General features: G+C 43.1%; 1 protein-coding gene across 9 annotated transcripts in view; it reads left to right on the top strand.

The window, feature by feature from the left end:
- Nucleotides 1–27,721, top strand: part of SMYD3 (SET and MYND domain containing 3) — a 635,613-nt gene that overhangs the window by 392,764 nt on the left and 215,128 nt on the right. Inside the window, exon 1 of one of the 9 annotated variants that reach the window (XM_065589173.1) lies at nucleotides 16,624–16,646. The exons of the other annotated variants lie outside the window; for them this stretch is intronic. The gene's annotated coding sequence lies outside the window, so the exon portion shown is untranslated. Of the gene's footprint in view, nucleotides 1–16,623; nucleotides 16,647–27,721 lie in introns of those variants that run through there. 9 annotated transcript variants of the gene reach the window in all.

Genomic DNA, 27,721 nt, shown 5'->3' with positions numbered 1-27,721 from the left:
AATGTAGCACCATTGAAATAAATGGAAAGGCTCCAACATTGGATCAGGCCCCTTCTCTGATAAGCTAGAGCAAAATCATCCATTCCAAGAGATCACAAGATGAATCTCCTCTTTCCTGCCTTTCTCTGCACATGAGCAGTGTGGTGATTCACTATTTGAATGGATGATTCTCATTCTTCTCCTGCCACTTGTGTATTTGGCTGTGGAAGGAGTCTTCACATGCATATCTGTAATATATATAATAGTCAGCATTAATCACGTATCAGGGGCTAGATTTATGCATGTGCTCTTGACTCAAGGTGCCTGGCCCTGGCTCCCAGCCAAACACATGGTTCCCCCCCCAACTTAGTTTTTCCTTGCAGCAATGTTCAGTGATTATCATCCTAACTAATTTAGACTAACACTTAAATCACGTTTATGCTTGAGCTTGAAGAGAGAGGTCACAGCAGTAAATCTGAAAGATTATCCCATAACATACTTTCCCAGGCAGTGTTTTCCGAAAATATCCTGTGTCATACTTTAACGGTGTGTATATACTTTGCTCTGAACAAGAGAACTGAACTTTTGAGAATGGGAGGTAAAATACCTGCCCTGTCCTGCCCCGCCCCAAAAGGCTAATGCTTAGCTTTACTAGAGCTAGCTTTTGCTTAGTATTGATGATAATGAGGGCCATGTGACTTGGTACAAATACAGGGGCACAGACACTGTGCTAAGGGGCGGGACCAAGGACCAGAGAGAGAACTGTTTTCTGGCTACAACACTGGGCACAGTGGGTTCACCTAGAGGGCTCTGCAATAGGAATTGTCTCTGTGTGGCTCTGCTGCCGTTTTCACCATTTCTCTTCAAGGTACACATGACTTGTGTACATTTTGTGAATAAAAATAAATTAGGGGAAAATATCCAAAAGGAAACTGGCCCATGACAGATTCCCCAAATCTGCTACCTCTTGGCAAAAGGGCAACCGTACATTGTTGTAGATGTGTGGTGATAATACTGTTGTGTAGAGAACCTAGATGAGTCCCATATATTTTAGAAACACAGCAGTTATGCTTTGAAAGTTTTCTCAGCATGTTGAAGCATATAACTTATAATAAAGAGATAATGAAGCAAATCGTATCTGCTTGAAAATATTATAGAGCCAAGGTGTCTGAGTAATGTTTATTTGGCCAACGTTTGAGCCACACGGAGCTTTTCTTCTGGTCTCTGTTGCTGTTGAAGTGGTGAACAGGGTATTAGAATTTCAAATGAAGGAGTGAGATACACAGGGGGGATACGCTTGGTTGCAGCAGGATTCCATTTTTAAAACAGTTTGGGGTTGGGCTAAACTATAAATGTTAAATGTATAAATATCAAAACTATAAATGTTACAGTAGGTGTTTTTAAACTATACAACTATACTAATGTTATTTTCCATGTAATGACACTGCATTGTGCCTCAGACAGAAAGGGTGGTAGATTTTATGTGAACTACTGCAAATGAGGCTAACCTGCCCAGCACCAATGAGGTGACTGCATTTCAGTGATGCTGTATTTAAGAGCCTAGGATCCATCAAGGCTATATTTATATAAATACAATTACAGTGTTCAGCATTTTTGAACATAGTTTCCCCCTATATTTACTATGGGAAATAAATGTTGTATCTCAGCTTCCAGAGTGGTAACTGTGGACAAAGGTGGAGTTTTAATAGACTCCATATTAATAGATAATCAGATGTATAAGAATTACATATTAGGCTTGTTAGTTATTGTTTTGCCAGGAATCCAAGCGATGACTTACAGCAACTGGAGAGATTATCCAGGGTCTATTTGCTTTCGTGCATCAAATTTACTTTATTAAATAATGCTGAATTTTGTACCTTGACCATATTCAATTATCTTTAAATTGTTACTTTCTCTTTGTGTGGCCATGCCTTCTTTATTTTACCAGGGATATGGCTGAGTCGTATTACTATAGTACTCCTTGCAGGGAAGTGCTGACTTTGGTATTCATTGTTTCAACAACACGTACATGTTCCATGTTGTCAGAGTCCCAACAAGATTGTCTCTTACTGCATTAAACGCCACAAGGTTATGCAGATATTTTTCCTGAAATGTATTGTTAGGTATTTGAAAAGTGGCTGCCTTAGGTACAGTTGATTCTATGTAGAAGATTTTGTGGGAGATTTTCAAAGGCTCAAAGGGCCGTCACATGTCCAACTCCCATTGACTTTCTATGGGAATAGGGCACCTACCTGCTTTTTGTGCCTTTGAAATTCCTTCTTCTTACAGTTGAAAGTTTATTCCAGTTTTGGTTTTGATTGCTTAAAATATATGAATGTTGTCCATGGCTGAATTATGTATGTGATGGGCTAAAAGAATGCACTGCCTTTTAATATCATTTATTTAGTTTTTGGCCTCCATATTTCTGGTATGATTGAAAAATATACTTAAAATTTCTTTTGGAGTGGGGGCAGGGTCTGTAGATTTAGTGGGCTGATGCAAATGTTGTTTTGAAGAATGATTAGTCTGCCAAAACATTATCAATGTTTTGTATTCACTCCATCTGCTTTTTGTCTAAATAAATTCCAGTATTTTATTTATGTAATGGACTTTGTTTGAATTACATTTTTACTACTTGCAAAAAGATTTTATGCAGTTTTTCTGTGGTATGATACTATCACAAACAGCTGCTCTTTCCTTCATTAAGCACCTGACACTTTCCTAAATCTTTTTGTTCGTATAAAAGAATTATATCATCTGTTGTTTTCAGTCACTTTAATTTGGTATAGTGTGTAGTTAATTGTTCACAGAATACAGGGACAGTGTGAAGGAAGGTTGATGATGGGATAGACTTACTGGGCCAAATTCACACGTAGCCAGAGGTGCTGGAACTAATGCTACTGAGGGTGTGGCAGCACCCATGGCTTGAAGTGGTTTCAATCATATACAGGGTTTACAGTTTTGTTCAATGGCTCTCAGCACCCACACTGTACAAATTGTTCCAACGCCACTACACCTAGTGTAACTTAACTGACTTAAATGGATTTACATTAGAGATTAATTTGCACCCTCATGTCCACACATGACCAATCATCTATTGATACTCTGTAGATTTAAATGTGTTCCTCCCAGTACCATTAACGGGAGTGACACATGTAAATCCCTTGGACTTCAGTGTAGGAATAGTCCCTAAGGAAGTGCTTGACAATTGCTTTCAAAAAGCTAAACAGATAAAAGAAATAAAAAATCCCCTTTGGTATGCAGTTGAATCGTTAATGAATGGTATAGCTGGTACCGCATTCCTGTTTCAGCATGAAGTCTAAAGGATCATGTTTAGTTCACTATCAGTGCCAAGGTAGTGCAGCTAAGTGGAAAAAGTGCTGCTCTGCTGGCCTAATTAGAACAGTTATCAGAAATGTACAGGATCAGGAATTTTATTTGTGATTATATGGAAAATATTTTCTTTTTTGCTCTTCTTTTAATTGTAAAAATTCTATCCCACAGTTGTACTGAAAACATGCAAGTTGAAAACCGACATTGGAATATTGCACTAAAACATAAGCAGACTGGCTGACTGCAATAAACATATTTCTCACTTATGCTTCAACCCACAATAATCTTAAATTAGATATTTTATTGAATGTTAATAACTTTGGGGACTTCATCCGTTTCTGTTTAGGTCTTCTGAGCTAGAATTTTCCAGTGCAAAAAGATGCCTGCAATATAATGAATGTGGAAGCAGTGTCAGGGGATGTTTCTGAGTGCTTAAGCCCATTTGAGGTTTATTAATTTTCTGGATTTAGGTTAACATGGTTCCATGAATAGGCACAAGGCCTGGAGAGTGGGATTAGGAAGATTTCCAGAGGCTCTGAACTCATGTCAAGCAAAACTGTCATGCCAAGCAGCTAAGTCAACTGAATAGGGAAAAGCCTTTAAAGTGCTTTATCAGTGCATAATGTTTGTAAATTTTATTCAATTAATTTACAGCTGCAGGGCTCATGAGGCTGAAATTAAAGTTTTGTAAAGTTTTGATAAGGAAGCAGCCAAAACAAAACAAAAAAAGTTTGATTAGCTGTGGATGTTTTTTAAACGAGTTGGCAGTGGAGCAAAAATAAAAGATAGTGTTGAGGAAGAAGGTGCATCCAGTACTTGGAATTACTGCAGTCGTTTTATGGGTAACACAATGCCTGCTAGTATCATCTACAGTGTGTCTGCAGGTGCGCTTTTCGTTTGCTCCTGGCATTACCAGCAGATGCCACAGTGAAAAGTCATGTGCCAAAGCAAACCCTCTGGAAGGCGGTACTATCAGAAACATTTGAGTGAATAAGCATTTACTTAGCCCTAGTGTCACTTCCAGAAATGCCAAATCTGGGCCAAAGCTGTGCTTCTAAGGTATCAGGGCTGCAGAGGACATGCCAACGGGCAGGTACTCTATTAAAATACCTACTTTACCCAGAAAGTCTGTGGCTAGTGCATGCTTGGAGATGACTAAATTGTTGCACTGGTACCTGCCACATTTCTGCTTTGTTGGTTTTTTGTTGTTCTTGGGAGGATCAGACATGCAGTGTCCCCTGGGCTTTCAACAGAGCTCTGAGGCTCTCCATTTAGAGGAACTGAGTCATGTCTTCCCAGAGGCCACTCAAGACAATCTGGTGCCCTAGGCAAAACTTCAGTGTGTCACCCCTTCCAACTCTTTAAAACAGAGGTTCTCAACCCGGGGCAGCGGGGGAGAGTGTCAGAGTTTCTGAGGGAATGCTGTGAGCCTTCTGGCAGTTATTGGAGGGTGGGGGAGGACAAGCACTGAGTCACAGCGCCACTCGCTCGGGTTTGGCCTAGCTGCCCCCTGTCATGATGGGAGGCAGCCAAGCCAAATTTCAGAGAGTGATGTTGTAATGTGGTGCACAGGGTCGCAGTGCCATTCAGGTTTGGTCTGGCTGTCTCTGGCACCCTGGGCAGCTGCCTAGTTTGCCCATAGCTAGAGCAGCTGCTGCAGTTGTCCTCCTCTGTTGGCTCCTCTTGCTATAGGGGAAGTCAGAAGAAAGCAGTATGGGATGTTGCCTACTGAGCATGCAGCTTTCACAGCACATGTGGGCCATTCTAGCCTGGACACTTGAGACCAAGTTTAAGATCTCAGCTCTCTTGAGCAGCACATGGATCACTGAGATGGTTGTATTGTTTGTTTTAAATTCATGTATTTATTTGCATTAGGGTACAGAGCCATACTTTGACAGTTGTTTCATACCATCACTATTTATTTATTGTGTAGTGCAATTCCTATTTATCGTGGCCCTTTGCAGTGATAAAATCAAGACATTGCACTATCCATAGAGCTTCATCACTTGCAGTCAATATAGCGTTTGGTTAGATTTTCTATTGGGAAAATCAAAATACTTGGTTTTGCGTCAGGTTGTTCGGAATCTAAACTGAATCAAAATGTTTCATTTCAGGTCAGATCAACAGTAATCTGTGTTCACCTCAGCTGCCACAGTGCTTCCTGGGAGTTGGAGTTTGGGTGTCTTATGCCTCCATTCTCCTCTGTGTTCTGTGCTTCCTGGTCTAACTACTTCTCCCATGTTCCCTGGCTCCCCTCTGCCTATGCTGCATATGGGAGTTTTGTGCATCATGGGAGATGTAGTCTTTAGAGGAGAATGGTGACTTGAGACACCTGAGCTACAACTCCAATGAGACGCTGCAGCAGCTCAGATGGATGCGTTTCAATGCTGAATTTACCCAAAACAAGATGTTTTCAGTAGGGCATGCCAAAATGTTTTGTTTCATTTGAATATTTCAAAATAAAACCTTTCCATGTTTCTGAATAGAAATATTTTAGAACTTTTTGTTCCACAAAAATTTAGATATTTCTAATTTTTGTCCCAATTCAAGATGAAAACAAATGTCAAAAATCTCAGAATTGCCTGTGGGATGGATATTCTGATTTTTTGATCGGCTCTAATCTTGATTGTCCAGGCTGTTTGTGGCATTATATTAATAATGGATAGTTTATAATTTTAACAGGTATGAGATTACCAATTACATTGGCTAACATTCATCGTTATTAGTAATTCAAAAACCAAAACATCATCCTACATTTGTGCTACATAAACATATAAAAACAACACAAACGACATCTAACAAATCTGAGTAACAGCCCACAAATATAATTTGTCTGATGTTATGGACCATATTGCCAGGTGGAGAATAATGAAGCATCAGGGCCAAATACTGCCCTCAGTAGAAACAGTTCCCATTGATGTTAGACTGAATCTTCCTGAGAATATAAGGGCAGATTTTAGTCCTTAAGCTTTATTTCCATATTAGATAATAAAAAAATATTTTTCTGGTATTTTCCCAATGATTTAGTTACTGCTTTCCTCATTTCTATTCTGCTGGCATAGAACTTGAACCTCTTGAGGTTCAACTATCTCGAAATAAGCTTAGGTCAATATAATACTATTTTGCTCTAGTTCTTTCTTGAGTGTTGCAAACATTCATGTTTTACTAATTTTAAATGATGGTAGTATTATTTTGTGGGCTAGATTCACCCAAGCTGCTGAGGGCAGGTGTAAATTATACCATCTTGTACCCTAGGCTGAATTCACCCTGAGAAAGGATAGGTAGCAGCTAGCAAAGCTTACTCAGAAATTATGTATTGTATATATTCCATCCCCTAGCTATTCCCTCTCCTCAGCTAGTGCTGCAGACCTTTTAGGCTGCATTGTGCCCTTGCTACCACTTCCCTTCCTCATGGAGGGAGGTGGACGTTGCAACCTCCTGTAAAAGCCCGTGGGCCTAGAACTAGGCCCTCTGGGATTTGAGGCAGGCACTGCTTTCTCATTGTCACCAGGATCCAGGCAAGGCTGCCACTAAGGAGTATTGAGAGGCTAAGCCCTGCAGAAAGTCCTGCCCCTAAGGGATATGAATGACAGTCCTCTGCGATTCCCTGATTGTCTGGTACTCCTGATATAAACTGGGAAGCCATTTCTGGGAGTTGTCTGAGCATTACACACCTCTGGTGTGCCTCCGCCTTAGACCCCACGTGCTGTGACTTGCCTTGATCCCAGACTCCTAGTTCTTGACCTAAGTGTGGCTCCCGATACTGATTCTGGTTACGTCTCTGAGTTAAGACCATTTCTGACCCCGGGTGAAAGACCCTGGTCCAGCCCGACCTGATTCTCACCTCAGGCTCTCATTTTGGTAAAGGACTCTGACTTGGTAGTTTTGACCTGGCCTGGGCTCCTATTGATCTCTGACCGTCAGCCCCAGTACTGAGTAGTTCACTCCATGCCCACAGACCACCTTCATCTGCTGGAAGCTAACTCCTGTCAGACTTTGCACAGCAAATGGTCTCTGCCCAAGTCTATGGTAGGCACTGGCTTAGGCTCAGGGAGGATCCTTAGTGTACAATTATATATAGCATCTTCCATCCAAGTTGCAATATGCATTTTACAAACATCAGTTAATTTAACTGCACAACACCATTGTGAAATGGGTGAGCATTTTCATTCCACTTTCCAGTTGAGGAAACAGACATACAAAGAGTTTAAGTGACTTGCCCAAAGTCACACAAGAAGTCTGAGAATACAGTGAGATTCCAATCCAGATCTCCTGAATCCCAGTCCTCTGATTTAGTCACAAGAGCATCCTCTGTCCCCAACAAAAAATATTCTCTTGGTCTTTTTTCCATTTACTTTTCCAAATGTTTAAAACATGCTGCCATGCCTGCTGTTCTTCTGCTCCCACCCCTGAAAAGTGCAGACTGTCAAAGAGGCCTACAGTTAAACCTTAACCTTTAAATATCTTGACATCCTGCGTGAAGTTAGAGAGAAGATGGCTAACATACCAGTTACAGCAGTCTTGGGCTGAGCCTGATTGATTGTGACATAAAGAGTTTTTGAAGCCTTGTGCGATGGCTGTGCAAGATGTGAAAATTGTTTCTCACCTCCACCATAGTAACCATGATGTCCTGGAAAGCAGAACTGTTCCAAGAAGTGGATGGCCTGATTAATCAGTTTCTCTAGTGCATGTTAATGTTGTCTTGTTTCAAACAGTACTACATTAAAGCACGCTAAGGAAATTTTAGTGTGCACAAGCCAATTAATGTGCAATATACTGGTATGCATTAGAATTTACATTCCAGCTAGGCAGACTAGGCACCAGGTTGACAAGCCCAGGCTTCTCCCTGCACTGCCTCAGGCCTTACATGGAGGTTGCTACTTATCTTAGCTAGGGTTACCATATTTTGTGCCTCCTAATGGAGGACACTCCCGGGGGCCCCGCCCCCGGCCCCACCCCAACTCCGCCCCCTCCCAAAGTCTCCGCCCCCTCCCCTGCTTCCCGCGAACATTTAATTCGCGGGAAGCCTGAAGCAGGTAATGGGGGGTTTGGGGGGGAGGAGGCGCGGCCCCGGCCGACCACCCCCAGCTCCCGGCTCCCAGCCCCGCGGGCCCGGCCCGGCTCCCAGCCCCGCGGGCCCGGCCCGGCTCCCCGGGCCCGGACCGGCCCCGCGCCCCCGGCCCTGCGGGACCGGCCCGGCACTGCGACCCTGGCCCGGCCTGGCCCCCGGCCCGGCACCGCGCGCCCGGCCCGGCTCCCGGCCCGGCACCATGCCCCCGGCCCCGCACAAAGAGGCCCCGGCCGAGCCTCCCGATTTTCCCGGACATGCCCGGCTTTTGGGGATTTCCCCCCGGACGGGGATTTGAGCCCCCAAAAGCCGGACATGTCCGGGAAAATCCGGACGTATGGTAACCCTATCTTAGCCCCACCCTCAGATAGTCCAGTACTATGCTGGGCTCTAAATGGCTGCCACTGGTCTCTGGAGCCCTGGCCTCTCACTGATCAATTCTCATTACTGCTGATTTGACAGACTGCTATATTTGGATTTGTGCTTAGGAAACATTTCCAGGCTAAATGGCAGAGATATGGATCAAAAATTGCTTATTTGAACAAAAGATGCAATATTGCCAACCTCAAGAGATCAAAAATCATGAGTCAGTGCCCATGAAGAGATTAAAAATGATGAGATTGGCTCCCCAAAATCACCATTAAAAAAGAGTACGGTATATTCTATTTCTTGGTCTTTTGATTTTTGAGCTCCCCCTGCCCGTCCCCAGTGTGTACGTTACAATTAGTGTTGTTCATTCTCCCAGATTTATTGGGTAATGTGATTCTGGCCCCTGGCACAGGAGCTCTCACCCCCAAATCTGCCCATTCCCTGCCCAATGATATATTCTGCTCCCAACTTCCATATCAATCCTGTCTCCCCCAAATCTGTCCTGCACAGTCCCTGCATTAGTACTGCCTCCCAGATCATCTCAGTTCTATCCAGTGCCCCATATCAATCCCACCCCCACTCCCACCATCAGATCAGCCCCCGCCAACCAGAATAGTTCCCACCCAGCCTCACATCACTCCCCCTGGAGTTCTTCACACCCCCTTCCCAGTCCTCCGGGGTGGGGGCGGGGACTGCATCATGGTCATCTCCTCTATTTTCCCAGGCCTGGTGTCGCAAGGAGAGAGAGGGGAGTGGTGGTAGGGAGTGGAGGCGCTGTCCCTGTTGCTCACAGTATAGGAGGGAGGAAGAGGAGGAGGAGCCTCTCTGAGCTGCTGGACTCTTTCTCCTCTCCCTCACCCGTACTCTGAGAGCTGAGGGGAGAAGGAGGAAGAGAGAGACATTTTTTTCTAGGGATCTGTGACACACAAGGCTGGGAGTCATGCAGTGTTGCTGCTGTTCGGTCAACTCATACCAACGATTTTCCTTAAACCGTGTCTTGTAACTTAGTTTTAAGGCTGCTGAGCTTTTTATAGTATTTGACTAGGCCAGTGTGTGTTGCAGGTGTCCTTTCTGCTTTCTCTGTTTCTGTAATTTGGCAATGAAATCTGTCTTTAATGAAGGTAACTGGCATTGGATGATAGGATACTGTTAGGGAGGTTTCCTCAGGGAGAAAATGAATTCTGACCTCAAAGAAATTAGAATAAGAAGTGGATAAGTGTAAGGGGTCACAGGTTGCAAGTATGTGTGTGGAGATCCTCCTTCCTAAACATCGCCAAAGGATACTGGAAAGAAGTAGAAGAGGCATGTGAAGCACCCCTGATGTGAAGGGTATTAGGTCTGGTTACATTGCCTCAACTACTTCTCTGCTGCTGCCTTCTGGAAGAATATAGTATGGGCCTTTGTTGACTTCTCCTCCTTGACATTCCGTTGCTATGCTTGACAGTTTTCTGTTACAATACAATGACGATCATTGTCCTGGAATAGTAGCTTGATCAATTGTCTTAGAGAAAAGAATAAAAAGAACATTTATACTCAACATTTCCCTGTAAATGGGCTGGGTTTCTCTTCCTCAATCTGAACATGTCATATACGTACAGATAAGGGTAGCATAAAATCTATCCTGGGTAGCTGTACTGAATCTTTACCTGTAAGGGGTTAAGGAGCTCAAATAACCTAGTTGTTCCCTCTCTGGACGGAGAGAGAGAGACCAGGCAGGTAAAACATCTCCTGAAAACATACCTGAAATGATCCATCTAAGATTACAAAAATTGTAAGTAAGGGCAAGGAAATTCATTAGATTCTTTTGTTTTAGCTTGTGAATTTTTCCTATGCTAAGAGGGAGATTTATTCCTGTTTTTGTAACTTTGAAGCTGAGCCTAGAGGGGAATCGTCTGTGTTTTAAATCTTTTTATTACCCTGTAAAGTGTCCTTCCATCCTGATTTTTGCAGGTGTGATTCTTTTACTTTTTCTTTAAATAAAGTTCTTCCTTTAAGAACCTGATTGATTTTCAGTGTCCTAGAGACAAAGGGTCTGGTTGGTACTCACATTATTCTCAAACCTCCCCAGGAAAGGGGGTGAAGGGGATTGGGGGAATATTTTGGGGAAATAGGGACTCCAAGTGACCCTTTTCCTGAATTTTTGTATAAATCATGTGGCGGTGTCAGCAATACTGTCCAAGGACAAGGAAAGGAATTGTACCTTGGGGAAGTTGTAACCTAAGCTCATAGAATGTAAGCTTAGGGGGTCTTTCATGCGGGTCCCCACATCTGTACCCCAGAGTTCAGAGTGGGGAGGGAACCCTGAAAGAGCATTTCTAGGTGTGTGCTAGAGCTAAACTCCTGGATTGTTTTTAAAACAAGTTTTTCACCCACAAGAATAGTATTGGTTACCTGCTTCCTCAGAAATCGTAGATAAAGGCTGGTCAATGAAAGGCAGTTTGAAACAAATATGTCTTCTCTAGAGCAAGCAGATTAGTGACAAGATACTGCAGAACTTAGCTGCATTCAAACAACCAAAAGGGATTTCAAGTCAGTTCTTTCAAAAGAACAGTTCCTGGGTAGATCTTTTTCCTAATGGTAACAGGGCTGTGAAATCTAAGAATTTAAATAATAATATAGACCTTTTGGTTATTGCATGACTTTGTACAGCATTTGCCAAAAGTCGAGAGTAAAATATATAATACTTATAGAGCACCTTATATGTGTGATATTTCATCAGATTCTAGAACATACATTGAAGGTTCCTGTTTACAATATGTCCTTTACAGGGTCTCATGTATGGTCCTAATGGTGCGTGCTGTACATCATGCAGTTACACTGGTTAAGTGGATCAGACCTGGTAATGTACATGACTGAAAGAGGACTGGCATGGTACTCGAGGGGTTAATTGGAATAGGAAAGAGTAATTAAAGGGATGTGAGCGGGTCTTCGTAAAACTGTAATTGATGGTTCTTCATTCTGAAGATCTCATTAAGCTTATGCAGCGGATTTTTGTTGTTGAAATGTTGACCCTCCCATTAAGATTTTCTAATCAGCTTTTTGAAAGAAGAAATTATTATAATGCCATAATTCTCAGAAAATCCTTGTGGTTGTATTCAAGATACTGCTATGCATGTTCTATGTGGATGTGGTTTTCTTGCAATCAAGATGTGGAAATGGGACTCAGAATATTACTTAGGTATGAGTGACACGATTATATTATTTTGATTTGCCCAGCCTACAGGACAAATGAAGATTTAGCTTAGTCTCAGTAATTGCATCCTTGTATTATGTATATTGTGTGATAATTGCTATTTCCATTTTTAAACAGGATGCTTTGTGCTTTACATGTGCAGAATATAAATCACTAGATTAACAGTAAGAAGCGGATGGATGCTGTGAAAGAATTTTGTTGTCCATTTATTGATTGTGTTTAATAGTTTATTTCGGCTGAGGCCTACCATAACCGTTAGTGCCAAAATAAATATCAAACTGAATACTAGTCCAGTGAAAAATTCCTGTTGGTTTACAGTGTACTAATGTTCAGTGCTAGAATAATTATTTGATTTAACCTTAAACTCTAATGCTGGGATTCAGAGAAAAATATTACTCACAGTTCATGTGAAAAATGATGATTATTTATGGAATAATATGAAAGCCATTATCACAAAGAAGTGAGTAGGCATGAATATTTTATATCCCAAAATGCAACACATGTGAAGGAAGAGGATTGTTAAAGGGACCCCACGAACACAAACTGGTGTCAATTTAAAAATAGAAGAGAATTAAAAGTAGTTTGAAGTATTAAAAATGCCCCTGCCAGTAGTGGGTCCCCCCCCTTTATTTCCAATAGTTTTTTTCTCTCCTGTTGCTGGGTGAAAGACTCACACAAATATAAGAGCAGTTAGGCAGGGAGAAACTGACTATGCACGAAGTGCTGTTAAATGCAGAAATTAAACAAATTAAATATAAATAGAGGAAAACACTTGTTACTTCTCTCATCTCTATCCCTTACAGTAACCCTGACCTTACAGTGGCACACAGCTGTATTGCTGTAAGCTCTGTAGTCTATCCACTCTAAACCAACGGGAAAAAGCTCTCCCATCAATTTAATTAATCCAGCCCCAACGAGCAGTGGCAGCTATGTTGGCAGAAGAAGCTCTCCTGCTAACATAGCACTGTCCACACCAGTATTTAGGTTGGTGTACCTTATGTTGCTCAGGGGAGTGGCTTATTCACACCTCTGAGCAACATAAATTATACCGGCATAAGTGATAGTGTAAACATAGCCATATGTGTTATGTGTAGTAATAGTATGCATAAAATGTTCAGACAGAAGAGTGATTTTTAAGTTGTTGGTGTCCCTCTAAAATCTTTTAAAGCTACACAGAGACACAAGTGCATAGTGTCTTCCACATAGTGTACATTATAACTATTCAGCATTGCTCCAACAATTGCTAAACATTTGATAAATGTTCCAAGTTTTCTAAATACCCCTTCAGAGAAGTAAAGAATTGATTTCAAAGAGATTTCTGAGCACTTTGGCACATTCTGTGTAACTCATGTTGCTTTCCATTTCCAAAAGCAACAGAACTGTATAATTTTTTTAAAGGAATAACTGAACAGCCTGCATCACTGTTAGTCCTGAACAAATCTTTAGGCACAAAAAAGAAAGAAGAAAGCACAAAATATTTTTTTGCGTCCTGTGCCAGCAGGGAATTTTATTCCCTTGGTGTATTTAGCCATTTCTTTTGGTTCTGAAGTCCAGAAGATAGCACTGCTCCCTCTATCTCTTAGTGGTGTTGGCTGCAGTGGTATCCTGAGAGAGACTGATTGATTTAGGGATGTGGGAAATTTTAGGAAGACAAGAGGCCAGGACACCCATCTAGTACTATCTCCTCTTCTCACTTAGCAACTGCACCCCATTGCCGAATTCTTTCAAATAAATCCTTTAGAAAGCTAGCTGTAGATAGACACATCCGGACCAGTCACTTTTTAGTGGGGAACGACTGTGGAAAAATTCAAAGAAAAGCACTTCCTGTTATTGGCTCCAGACCTCTCCTGCTGACCCAGTTACTCTTTTAAGGCCAATACGAGGATTCAGGGAAGTGCCCTTGGAACCTGTGCAGTGATTCTGCTGCATTGTGATAGAGGAGCAGGATGTGGATAGCCCAGCTAATGGGTCTGCACTCTTTGTGTGCAGCAAAGAGCAGCAACGTAAGGAATCTTTGCACCCAAGCATGCAGGAATCTTGGGGAGTGGAAATCGGGGAAGCCAAATCTTGTGTGGGAAAACAGTTGCCACAAAGCTCTACAGCCAGCAGGAAGGTTGCCCTTTCCCTGCCCTTCCCCAGACTCCTTTAGATCTCCCCATTGTATATACTTATTGTGTAGTACATAGCACCATTCCCAGCAGCCTGAATTTTTTAATGTTATACTTCTATAGACACATATTGTTGGAAAGCTCAAGACAAATGCAGGAGTTTTAGACAGTGTGATTTAGGGAGGAAAAATAAAGGTAGCCTGATACAGAGTGGTGATCACCCTAATGTGCTGATAAAAGCTGGTGGGGAAAATGTACTTGTTATGATGTGCATCATCACTGCATTGCAATGAGAATTATGCTACTCACATTAGGCTTGACTTTAGCTAACAAATTTGTTTAGTTTACAAGTATATTCCTAGTTCTGTCTCTCTCTCTCTCATTAAGAGCTAATCCACTCTAGACATCTTTAGTAGAGAGGCCAGAGGCACACAACATATAAAAATTGGATGACAGTGGTAAATAAAACCTTGTACTTGGAGTCTATAATCTTTTTCTGTGCCCTTGCCAGACACTTTTTACTGATACTTAGCTAGCTAAATACCATCTTTTGATAATGACTTGGTTCTCAATGCGATAACAAAACTTAATTTGTACGATTAATTACTATACTTTCTATGAGTTTATTCCACATCTTTAGGACTTTCAGGGAACTGTATGTATATATGTACTGTTCTATACAACTTTCATTATCACAGATAAGATGATGAGAGAGGCATAGATGAAAAAAATAGTTGGTGGAATCTGCTTAAACATTGATGGCAGGATATGACTCGTAATTTGTAAGTATTGCAGGCATTGTTTTCTTTGGGGTGTTAAAAACAAAAAATACTGGACCAAATGGTGAAGCCATTATTCAATCCTAATGCATTCAAAAGATCCTATTTAAGCAAATGCAGCCTGCAGGATATGTCCCATTAATGCTTTATTTTGGAAATAATTGCAGCTAGCACTATATCAAATCCATAAATTGAACCATCTGAATAGCTGACAGTGTCAAAGTTGACAAAATCACAGTTAGCTTAAGGTACTATATAAGTGTACTATGGCTAAATGGGACAGACATCTCAATGCAGTTTCTTTTATTACAGTGTTTGATTTGTTTTGGCTCACACATAGTTTATGCCTTTGATAGGATGGTTGTGTAACATGTCATTCTTTGTGTACATCCCTGTTCATAAGGATCCATCTGTAGTGGGGTGGACACCCACTCCTGCCCTGGGAGAAGGCTGGGGCAGGGAAGGCTGAGCTGATTTGGGGGGAAGTGGCTGCAGCTGGGGCCATGCCCCAAACAGACTCAGCTGGCCCTATAAAGGCAGGGAGCCAGGAGCTCAGACAGAGTCTCTCTTTGTGTTCAGAGAGAGAAGGGCCTGGCTGCAGGGAGCTAAGACAGAGTACCTGGGTGGAGAAGGGCTGGGGAGCTCCAGCCTGGAAATACCTAGGCTGCAGTCTAGCATTAGGCTAAGGGGTACTGGGGGTTGCAGAGGGCAACCCAGGTGTAGGCCAGGGCAGCAGGTCCAAACCCAACCTTGCCTGTGATGAATGGCTGATACTGCAGTCTACCCCAGGGAGTGGGGCTAGATGGTGACTGGCAGTAGCCTTATTCTGAGGCGAGGTGGGGTTAGTGGGTGGTAGTTCCCCTGGAAGGGGAGACTCAGCGTGTGTGGGTACTGCCAGGGGGCAGCACCCAGAGCAAGGGGCACCGGGGTCCTGGGAGGGACATGGGGGCCAGTATGAATGACAAGGCAGATCACTGGCCTGCAGAGGGCGTTCTGGGCTGGATTGAGCTGATTCCCCAGATGACCAGCAGGAAGCGCCGCAGAGGTGAGTCCAACCCCTTACCTCATCTCATCTGTTGTCCTTGACCCCTGGAGATTGGGGGGACTCAGGTGGTGATTTTGTTAGGGGGGAGTGCATTAATGTTTTTGTTTACCTATGATGCTTCCAGGTTGCTGTTATGAATGGAGTCTGTTTATTTTATGGTATGTCATTTAAAATGTTTGTCAATGGCACCCAGAGTTTGGGAGGCAGCTTTTCTGTTATTGCACTATAAATTGGAATAAATAAAATTAGGCAATACAGCTCTAAGCCTGAGGTGGTGTTAACTTTTGAGAGGATTCATCACTGGTTTGTGTGGAGGGTGACAAATGTGATGCATATAGCACACCCATGGTTCAGATCCTCAACAAGTTTTCTCCCCAGCTGTGGAACCTCACCCCTATTTAAAGTCCTGTGCAGGGTCTGATGACAGTGGGGCAGTGAGATGAAGGTGGCAGTCCTTTATTCTGCAAAGGAAGGGGGTGAACCACACAGGGAGGAGTCTCCTCTGTACACTGAACCAGGTGTGATGATCAGACCCTTAGGGCTGGTCCACACTAACCCCCCACTTCGAACTAAGATATGCAACTTCAGCTACGTTATTCACGTAGCTGAAGTCGAACTATCTTACTTCGAACTTACCGCGGGTCCACACGCGGCAGGCAGGCTCCCCCGTTGACTCCGCGTACTCTTCTTGCCGAGCAGGAGTACCGGCATCGACGGCGAGCACTTCCAGGATCAATCCCAGAAGATCGATTGCTTACCGCCGGACCCAGAGGTAAGTATAGACGTACCCTTAATTCTAGCACTGAGCTCTGAGGACCTGATCTATTAATTGTTGAAGTCAGTGGAAGTACCCACATGGACTTCAGTGGGCCTTGGATCAAATCCTTAGTGCTCTGGACTCATATTTTTGACAAGTATGTTTAGCATGACTAGCGTCTGCATGTAGTTTTCTCTAAGCCACTAAAGCGTATGCATAACCAAGGCTGTCTGTGAGTGCAAGATGCAAATACCAATGCTAAATCAGTACCATATTCTCTTTGACCAACACAGAAAACAAACTCAGCAAGATTCAAAGCGGATTCTTCCTGTGGGAGCAGGTTTCAGTTTCTTGACTGAGATGAGAATGGAATGAGTATGGGCCAGGGGTAGGCAACCTTTCAGAAGTGGTGTGCCGAGTCTTCATTTATTCACTTTAATTTAAGGTTTCGCGTGCTGGTAATACATTTTAACGTTTTTTAGAAGGTCTCTCTCTATAAGTCTATATTACATAACTAAACTATTGTTGTATGTAAAGTAAACAAGGTTTTCAAAATGTTTAAGAAGCTTCATTTAAAATTAAATTAAAATGCTGATCTTACGCCGCCAGCCTGCTCAGCCCGCTTCCAGCCTGTTCACCTAGGCCAGCAGTGGGCTGAGTGGGGCCAGCTGGCAAGGGACCGGCAGCCGGGACCCCAGACCTGGGGGGGGGGTCAGGGCAGAGGGCTGGGTGTGTGTGGGGGTGCAGGGGTGAGGGCAGTGGGGATGTGGGGGAGTTCAGGGCAGAAGGCTGGGTGGGGGGAGGTTCAGGGGTCAGGGCAGAGGGCAGTGGAGGTGTGGGGGGGGTTCAGGGGTCAGGGCAAAGGGCTGGGGGGTGTGGGAGAGTTCAGGGCAGAAGGCTGGGTGTGTGGGGGGGTTCAGGGGTCAGAGCAGAGGGCTGGGGGTGTGTGGGGGTCAGGGCAGAGGGATGGGTGTGCGGGGGGAGGTCAGGGCAGAGGCCTGGGGGTGCGTGGCGGTGCAGGGCAGAAGGCTGGGGGGAGGCCTCAGGGCAGAGGGCTGGGGTGCTCAGCTCGTGCGGGTGCTCCCAGCCCCCTGCCCTGAGCGGCTTATGGTAGGGGGCTGGAAGGGATATGCCCTGTTCCACACCCTTCCCCAAGGCCCTGTCCCTACCTCTTCTCTGCATCCTCTACATAGCAGTGAGCACGCTGCCACTCCTCTCCCTCCCCCTCGCAAGGGCCATCAGCTGATCACGCAGGGAAGGAGAGGAGGAGGGGCAGGAAAGCACCACGTTAGGGGAAGAAGCTGGGGAGGGGGGAAGCTTGGCTGCCATAGGACCAAACTTCTGCCTCCTGTCTCCACAGGGGAAAGCGGGGGGGGGGGGGGGCTGAGTGGAGCTGGGACTGCATCAGGCAGCAGCGTGCCGTGTTTGGCACGCGTGCCGTAGGTTACCGACCCCTGGGCCCTTTTCTACATCTACATCTGCAGATATGCCTGTTGCTGCTAGAGCCAGGTGTAGTGTTGATAATGATTAATTTACTTCATGATTTTGGCCACTTTTTCCACTTCACTTCATGAATTGTTTGTTCAGAGACTGCGATTACAACAGGCAGTGTCTTCTGGTAACCCAGTTTGTTAGCAGGTGCTAGAGCCCTGCATGAAGGGCTGACTGAGTTCTGCTGGCTGACTGTGGCAAGTGCAGCCCATTAATTCTTCCCTGCATATAGGGAGGTTGGAATGGCTCTCTGGGCAGAGGAAACCAGAATGGGGGGACTAAGCGCTTGTCCGCACGGGGAAAAAGCCCACAATAGCTAGTGTGCACTAGGTACTCCATACTAACTCCCTGTGCAGGCATTTGTATCATGCACTAAAAGTGCCATTGTGCACAGTAGCTTACTGCACTTTGGAAATTCATTGAGTTAAACTGCCTGAGAGCACAGTAAGTGTGTCCACATGGGAGCTAATATGGAATAGCTATTGTGCTTTAAATTGACACCCTAGCTTACTGTTCACTAACTTCCTCATGCAGATAAACCCTAAGATGTCCTGCAGGAAGAACCTTAGGAACAACCAGTCTTGGAGAGAATTGTTGAGCTGGAATTTGTTTTGTTATTATTTACCTGGTTAGTTAAGCCAAATCCAGAGAGAGAGAGAGGGAGTTTGGACTTTATTGTGTTTACTCTTTTTCAGAGTATTATACGTTTGTTCACCATTTGAAACTATCCAATGAATATATGATGCAAATAACATCTCACCAGCTGGACTTTTACAAGCTGTCTGCTATACTAGTTATCTGCTAATGGTGCTGTGTGATTGGTCAGCTTAGTCACATGGTGTTGTTTCCAGGCCCTCACTGCCTGGCTGAAATTACGGAACACCTTCCACAAATCACTTTTAGCTGAATCTTTGCACAAACACAGGAGCATTTGGGAGATTTGCTATCCACAAACTTTCTTGAAAGAAGTATTAATTCAAGAGAACAGGAACAGTAGTTGTTCCTGGCTTCTGCATAAAGGAGCAAGGATTGGGGGCTGACTCCTCTCACTCCCCCCCATATTTGTATGCTCATACATGGTCAACCACAATCTGACCCTAAAAATAAAAGCTATCAAAGGGGGAAGTTAGACAAGATTTTCAAGTCACCTACGCAAATGAAAATTGAACTAATTTTTGAAAACATATTTTGGAATCTTCTTGTAATTGAAAAAAAAAAAGCTACATTTTCAATCCCTGAGCGGTCTTTTTGCATAGAATGGGCATTGGTGCCATCAGTGAGCCACACCTTTGAAGAAAACAACTGCAAAGTAAGAAACACTACAGTATGTGGCCAGCTGACCATTAATTTCAGTCCCCAAACCTTTCTGGGCTGTTCATCATCACAACAACGTGCCTAATTTAGTAAACCATTTAAATCAGTTCTAGTTATATGCCTTCGTTCATATTGGGAAGCTTTTTGGAAGAACATTGTTATCTCTGCATATTTATTTATTATAAAGTATATCTACCCTGGATATGACATTGCCTCAATTCCAAGAAGCTTGAATCATTCTGAAAGCATGCAGCGATCCAGGAGTTGTCTTGAATAATCTTCTTCTAACCTTTTGGTGTTTTTCAACAGGTAGGATTTTTCCTGAAGTGTGATGTATGTGTACACACGCACCCACACCACTCTAGCCACTTTATTTTTGAAAGCATTTGATTACAAATACATGTGTCAATTATTTAGAGTAAGTCTCATCAGAAAAACAAAAACCCCTCAAAAAAAGAAAACCAAACCACCCCTGCTCCTCGTCCCAAACAAAGCCCACATCATGAATATAGCAATGACGCTAGAAAACCCTGGAACCAATCTGTTTTAAAGTGAAGAGATTTTGAGATCTTTCTTCAGTTCAGTTTATATGTTTAAGCTGATGATTACAAGTTAATTGTACTGTTTTAAGCATTTCAGTACAGATGCTGAGACACTCACACTGAGGAGCATCTTAAATTAATCTATTTTTAAGGCTGGAAGGGACCATTATCATCATCTAATAGTCTAATCTGATCTTCTACATAACACAGGCAAAGAACCTCACCCCATAATTTCCGAGCCAAGCCCATAACTTCTGTTCGAGTTGGAGCACATCTTTTAAAAAGTTATTCAGTCTTGATTTAAAACCATCAAGTGATGGAGAATTACCCTCACTGTTTAAAAAATAATAATAATAATTGCACCTTATTTTTAGTCTAAATTCGTATAGCTACAGCTTCGTGTTATGCCTTTTTTTTTCTGCTAGGTTAAAGAGCCATCTGCTATCAGAAATCTCTTCCCCATGTAGGTACTTGTAGACCATGATTGAGTCACCTCTTAATCTTCTTTTGGATAAACTAAATAGCTTGCATAAACTGAATGGATTGATCAAAGTAGACGCTTACTTTGTGAGAAGTCCTGTTTAAATTAATGAGATTGCTTGTGGAGTAGGTGGTATGTGCATCAGTGTTTGGCTGATGGTAACTCCTCTCTGCGTGCTTTGGGGCATTTTTAAGGTACATACTCCCTTCTGCTAGGCCATGTAGAAAGCCCTCAAATCTGCAGAAGTGAAGGAGCTAGTCCAGCTTCTACCTCCAGACTCTGCAGAAGCCCCTTTACATCTGGGGTGTGATCCAGGGGCACGGTGAGAAGGAGCGAGGGAGGAGATAGTAGACATAGCATTCTTTCCTCTGCAGAGGATGGATTTCCCAGTGGAAATCTGCACAGTAGTTGCTGCTATTGAAGCCATCGGTAATTTTCCTTTGTGCTTGTAACCTCTCTTGGAGAATCAGGGTAGAGCACAGGTGTGGGAGCTGGAGTTGTGCTACTATGAGTGGATGGACCAAAAGACTCACATGAAAAGTATTTCTCTCCATGGGGTTAGGCCTATGTCCACGTGATTCTCTGTAAACTTCCCAGCAGATTCTTGGGGATCTGCTCATTTTGCCAGCCATGCAAAATAGAAATGCCTGGGTTCAGAACAGGCTATTGAGATGGAAGAAGCAGCACAGAGGCGAGACTTTAAGCAGCTTTATAGAATAGTGAAAGACCTCTCAGGAAGAATCAGACTGTCACATGTCATGGCCATTGGGGACTCTCATGGACAGATGTTGAAAACGCGTGAATGACAAGCTATTCCATATTAAACTGTCCAGAGCTGAGGATCATGCACAGGTTGGAGAGAAATGGCGATGCTAAGTTAGAAATAGAAGAGGGGCCAGTAACACCCAATGAAATTAAAGTAGCCATCAAAGGCCTCAAACAAGGGAAAGCTCGTGGGGTTGACAGAATTTAAGCAAAGGTAATAAAGGTGAGAGGTGAAATTCTGACTGAATAGCTAACAAAACTCTAACAAAATATGGGTGAAGGAACAAGTGCCACAAGACTTGAAAGATGGTATCTCAGCGACATTAGAGAGTTAGTTTATTACTTTAAAATAGGGGAGTTTCAACAAGTTTTATATTTGCTTTTGTTATTGGGTAAACAGTGTGTGTATTGCAAGTGCAAAAATGGTTAGAGTTTTGCATCTGAGAAGGGTTACTCTGCAATTGCATTTTTTGGGTCATAGTCATTGGGTCTAATTCTCCTCTCACTTATATCTGTAACACAACACTAAGGGTGCGTTTACACTGCATGCCTCATTTGGGTGGCATTTAATGTACATACCCATGTAGCTCCCCTAGCACTGCAATAAATAGCAGTGTAGACTGTGAGGCATGTCTTAGGCAGGGGTGAAAGTAAAATTGAAAACTTACCGGTACTGGGACTGCCTGGCCTGGGGCTCCAGCGGTGATTTAAAGGACCTGGGGCTCCGGCCACTGCTGCTGCTATTGCAGCAGCAGCTGGAGCCACGGGCCCTTTTAAATCGCTGGGCCCGGGGCAGCTGCTCCTTTTGCCTCCTTCCCCCATTGGCAGCCTGGGGGGGCAAAAGGGGAAGGGACGATAAAGTGCGGCCACAGCAGCGCTCTAAACAGGGTACTTTAAAGCGCTGCGGCTGCAGTGCTTTAAAGCTGGGCAGCGCTTTAAAGTAAGGCGGTAGGGGCCGGTACCGGCGGCCACTTTTTATCGGTACGCTGTACCGGCCCCTACTGCCTTACTTTCACCCCTGGTCTTAGGAGAGCAAAGACATGACATGTATAGTGTGGGTGTGTACTTGAGTACATACCCTACACAGGTCTCTACTTGCCCAAGCTGTGCCTCCCTGTCTACACTGCTATTTTTAGCAGTGCAGTGTCCTGCTGCTGGAGGCTTTTCCTGGAAAAGATTTTAACGGCAGGGGGAGGCAGCAGGGAAAGGCTCCAGCGATTTCCTACTAAGTGAAAGACTCAAGCAGGAGAAAGGTTCTGCCAGCCTCTGGCTGCTTCCCCACTGCAAGGAAAGAGTCCGGCAGCAGGGAAAGGCGAGCAGAATCTTTCTCCACTGCTGGAGCATTTCCCTGCCACAGGGGAAAAAAATCCAGCAGCGGAAAAAGGCTTTGTCGGGGAGGCAGTGAGGAAAGCCAGAGCCTTTTCTCGCCTCAGTGAAAGGCTCCAGCAGCAGGGCACATGAAGCTGCACACCGCAGTGCAGTGGCAGTAGGCTTGTCACTGCAGCGTGTAGCTACATGTACACTACATGCCGCCAAAAGTGGTGTGTAGTGTAAACATAACCTAGGTTACTCCTGATTTATACTACTGTAAGCAAGAGTAGAATCAGTCCGATAAAGCTGGCACAAGGAGTTCAAGTTCTCTGTGAGTGAGGCTCCTTCTGTCCTACAGCTATTAAGCTTGGAGGACGGCAGGTGATGAGTTGCCTTCTTTTGGGGTTCTCTTTCTCACCACCCCTCCTGACTAGGTAACTTCACCACCTTCTTGGGCTGTGAGCCATTTTGTGGGTTGTGGACAGTTCGTGCTGCTGAAATCTCATTCCCTACTGGACTTTCTGCCAAGAGGACAGTATATCAGCAGAAACCAGCATATACCCTGGGGGAGATGGAATCTAGCTTTTTTTTTTTTTTTCTTTTCCCACCTGCTTCAGTGCATTAGTGAAAAATCAATCAACAGACAAAAATTGGTGGGAGCTGCTTGAAAAAAAGGAATATACACTTCTAGTAATGTAGTGTTCTGTTCATGATGCATGTAGAATAATGTGTGGGTGAGGGCAAAGCAAGCTAAACACATCTATTGAAGTCAGAATGTACAGCTAATGCTGTAGCGTTGATAGCTTGTATAACTTAAGGATATTATACTCTGCCCTTACTAAGATGGGCTGTTAGTTTGCAAAACATTTTCTGTTTATTATAGTTCCAAAATATGTATTTGATTTGTTTGGATTCCAGTGGACTCTTGATTGTTATGAATGTTTATCCCATAGGCTGTATTAGGTGTCTTGCATATAGTGTATTTGTGCTCTTCATGTTTTTCATTTCTCTTCCTAGCTTATGTAAGCATGGCCCCAGCAAGGGATATGCTCAAAGCTTACATTGCCTGAACCGTTCATGAACTATACATGTACTGGAGCTCTCTGTTTGTATTTTTTTATGCCTAGTGTATATGGCATACTGGGGGAGAGAGATCAAACCTGCTGATTCTGTAGTTTCATTACTTCTGTGCCTCACAAATCACATTTGTGTCTATTCTCAGAAGAAATAACATGCTGACCAAGACATGGGATTCAAAGTGGTGAATATCTAAAAATAGAACAGTCTCATGATTGTAAATAATTTAGAGCAAAATATAGAGTTTGGAAATGAGTGAATAAACAGGGATTTAATACACAGACAAGGTTATGGAAACTACCTATTTTGTGTAAAAAGCATGGACTGAGAAATACACCGCCAAATTACTAAACAAAGCCATTTTTCCTTGAGTTTGCACAAATACTATGTTCTTGTCTTGGTGATGAGCCATCATATCAACAATATCCTGTTTCTCATGCACATCTCTGAATAATTGCAGTTATTTTGAAAAGAGAAAATAAAGCAAGTGAAGGATCTGTACCACATCAGCTTCTTAAAAAGAGAACCAATTCTGTGATCTAGGTTAACAAAAATGACCAAACATTGTCAGCTGAGATGGGGCTAGATTGTCCCATGGGAGAGGGATGGAGCAGGCACTAAATGGAGCGAGGAGCCTGCTCCCACACGAGTCAGGGACAATTGTATAAGATTAAAAAATAACCTTATATTTCCTAGAACCATCCATTCAGATTCTTCACTGCTCTGCTCTTTGTATAGTCCCTTACACTGGTACAAATTTAGTGCAAAATGGGGGTGAAATGCTCCAAGTCAGAATGGCTACACTGCTGTACACCCTTGTGCACAGATGTAAACAACTATACAAAGAACAAGGCAGTGGTGAATCACGCCCAGGAATCTACAGCCAGTTTAAATTCTTATCAGGCCATGTCTATCCTGTTGTCAAGCATTTTACTGTGAAATCTGGATACGAGGCTGCTCTGTCTAGACCTTTAATCATGTTTGAGGAGTTGAACCAGGGGCAGACTAGCACAAAGATGTATACAATTTTAACTGAAGAAGATGTTTATAAGAAAACAACCAGGTGAGATGGGAATGGACAAAAATTAATCTAAAGTGAGTCAGTCTCTGTGTGGGGAAAGGGCGATAGACACCTTCAGTTTCTGTAGCTCAGAATTTTTTTTTTATCAATTATTCTATAGATAACATTTGACTCCAGTTAAGAACCATCATATTTTTGCTACTAGGGAGATGCTCAGTTAGAGGGGTTGTGAGGAGGGGAGGGGAGAACATACTTGGACATTTTATAGTTGTTTCCAGAATTAGTCAGTTTTGTGAAGAAATTATTAGGGCAAAATGCTGGCTTCCTGGAGATCCTCTGACCTGCTTACTTAACACTCCAGTAAAGGCTCTGCACTTTAAACAGAATGACAAATTCATTTATTTTTCATTGTTAACAGCTAGATTTTTGTATTTCACATTATTGGAAAAATATGACTCCTCCTCCTATGGAATTGTGGTATAATAAAATATGGACTGTCCTTATAACAGAAAAGCTTTCACACCAAGTACTTCTGTGAGATTTCTTGGGGTACCTGAGACTGTGAGTCACCTTGTTACTCCCTGCCTCTAGTGAGAGGAACTCTTTCATGTGGTAGCTGGGTGTCAGCATCCTGACACTGCCAGCCCTTCAGCCACTCAAATACTCTCCTCTGGGCTATGCCAGCCCTTCCTTCTCCCTGCAGGTTAACAGTAGGTGCATCCCAGTTCCTTTGAATCATTCCCTTGTGATATCCAGCCGCTGACACTGGCTACTCACAGAAATTCCAGATTCTCTGCACCCAGAGGTGCAGTGTATCCCAGCTTACCAGTTTTACCATAAACCACACAGAACTTGTGAGCACTTATGATGAAACAAAAGGAGGTTTATGTAGGAAAGAATACTGATTTAACTAGAAATAAGAGAGCGCATGGTGGAAACAAGTGTTTACAGTACAAAACAACTCATAAAACACCAACCTGGGTCTCCGCTTATCAATAGTTCCCTTTCCTATCCAATAAAGCAGATTTATCCCTAAAGTTCCATCTGTTGCAGAGTTGGATGGTTTCACAAGAACCAGGATCCTAACGTTCATGAAAGCACCCCCTGGTGACTAACTTCTACTCCAGATCCATAAAGCATACCTTTAATATAAATACATTATTCCTTAAATATTATCCATCCATACATCTCACGATGATTATGAGTCTTGACAAGTTGTGAGCTTTCTGTGGATACTGTACCTGTTACTCTGTATGGATAAATATCCTGTAATACATGTGTTTGGTGTAGTGAGTTTATCAAGTCTTGGGTAAGAGCTGTTTACAAACAACAAGGGGTCCTTTGCCAAGAAGTCTGTGTCACAACGTACACGAGAAACGCCAAAAAGAGGATCAGTATTTAGAAATTTGGCCACCCTTTTTAGCATTCTCAGGAAGAGGGATTCCCCTGCCAGCAAGTCAGAATCTTTAGCCAGACCTTTTCATATGAACCTGATCCTGAATAAGTAATGTGCGATACAGTGTGCTTGTGTTTCATTGTAACTTTGGCATTATAAAAAGTTTCAACAAAAGTATGATCTACAACCGAGCATAGTGGGATATACAAAATAAGGGATCCTGTAATGTGGTATGTGCTGTCCACTCCCATTGAAGTGAGCATTAGACATGAAGGCCTACATTTTTACCATTGCAACACGTGACTGATTCACGAGTGTAAGGGTTTGTCTACGTGGAGCAGCAGTGCGCTACAGGGGTGTGATTTCTAATGCGCTGCGTGTTAATTGATCTGTGTAGACCCTGCTTATGTGCACTAATGGTTCTCAAGTACACTTTAATGTGGAACCAACACTACGTTAAAGCACACCAGCGCTGTGTTAAAGCGCGCACTGGCAGGGTCTACAGAGACCAATTAATTCATAACATGTTGTGCTTTAGAAATCACACCCCTGTAGAGTGCATAACCCCATCTTGTAGATAAGTTCTACATCTCGTTTCCAAAAGGAGATTAGGGATTTAGGATTGTCTATATCCTTTGTTTGCTCAGTATGGCGTGGACTGTAACCATGCACAGAAATAGCCGACGAGAGAACATACTGCACATAAAAAGCAATTTTCAAAACATGCTACAAGCCAAAGCAGCAACATTCCTGTCTCTGTGCCATTGACTGACAATGGGATTTTGGCTCCTAAATCCTTTTGAAAGTGAGACTCAAGCACCTAAATCAGTTAGATGTTGCAGCAGTGAGTGCAGCGATGCCTGAATTCTTTTTAAAAGCTTGGCCTTAGAGCCAATTTTTCAAGTGCTCAGCACCCACAGATAGGACTGGATTTTTCCAAAGTGCTCCGCTCCCGTTTAGGTGCCTAAACAAGGGCTTTATTTCCACAAATGCTCATTTCCCACCCCCCCTCCCCCCCAGCAGTTTCCATTGTGACACTTAAGGGAAGATTTTCAAAAGAGCTCATCACCCAACATGCTCAGCTCTTTTGAAAATCTGGCCAAGATCGTAGGTGCTCAGCTCTGTTGAAAACCAATTAAAATGTAGTTACTGTAAATAGTGTATTCTTTTATCCACAAGAATTGAATGGCATAGATTTAAATTGTAAAATTAGCGAAATGTCTGAGCACTTCTTTACTGCCGATTCAACAGATAAATGTAGTCCACCAAGTTGTTTTTATCTATTTCCTTTCAAATATTTTCCAACTAAGTGAAGCTTGAGGTGTGAAATCCTAAATGTATCCCTCAAGGAGTAGATGAACAGGCTACAAAAAAATAACTGGAACTAGTGACAGTTTGCCATTTCCAATAAGCTTTTAAATAAATAATTCAACAATAACTCTACATGGATCAATAATTGGTCTGATGCAAAATTAATAATACAATTGATTTATTTTGCCACCTTTACTGAAACACCAAATAACCTCTATTTTTTTTATAGAGCCTACGCTTGTCAGTACTATATCCTCTGACTTGCACTAAAGGCGAAATTCCACCTTCAGAACCAACTGAGCTGTTCCACTGGGAGCCCCACACACATCCAAGAGCAGAATTTGAGATTTGACTGAAAAAGCAGACTGTTAGTCAGTCTTG

This window comes from Chrysemys picta, chromosome 3, assembly GCF_011386835.1.
Source record: "Chrysemys picta bellii isolate R12L10 chromosome 3, ASM1138683v2, whole genome shotgun sequence".
NCBI classification, from domain to species: Eukaryota; Metazoa; Chordata; order Testudines; family Emydidae; genus Chrysemys; species Chrysemys picta.
This window is presented reverse-complemented; position numbering and strand designations above follow the sequence as displayed.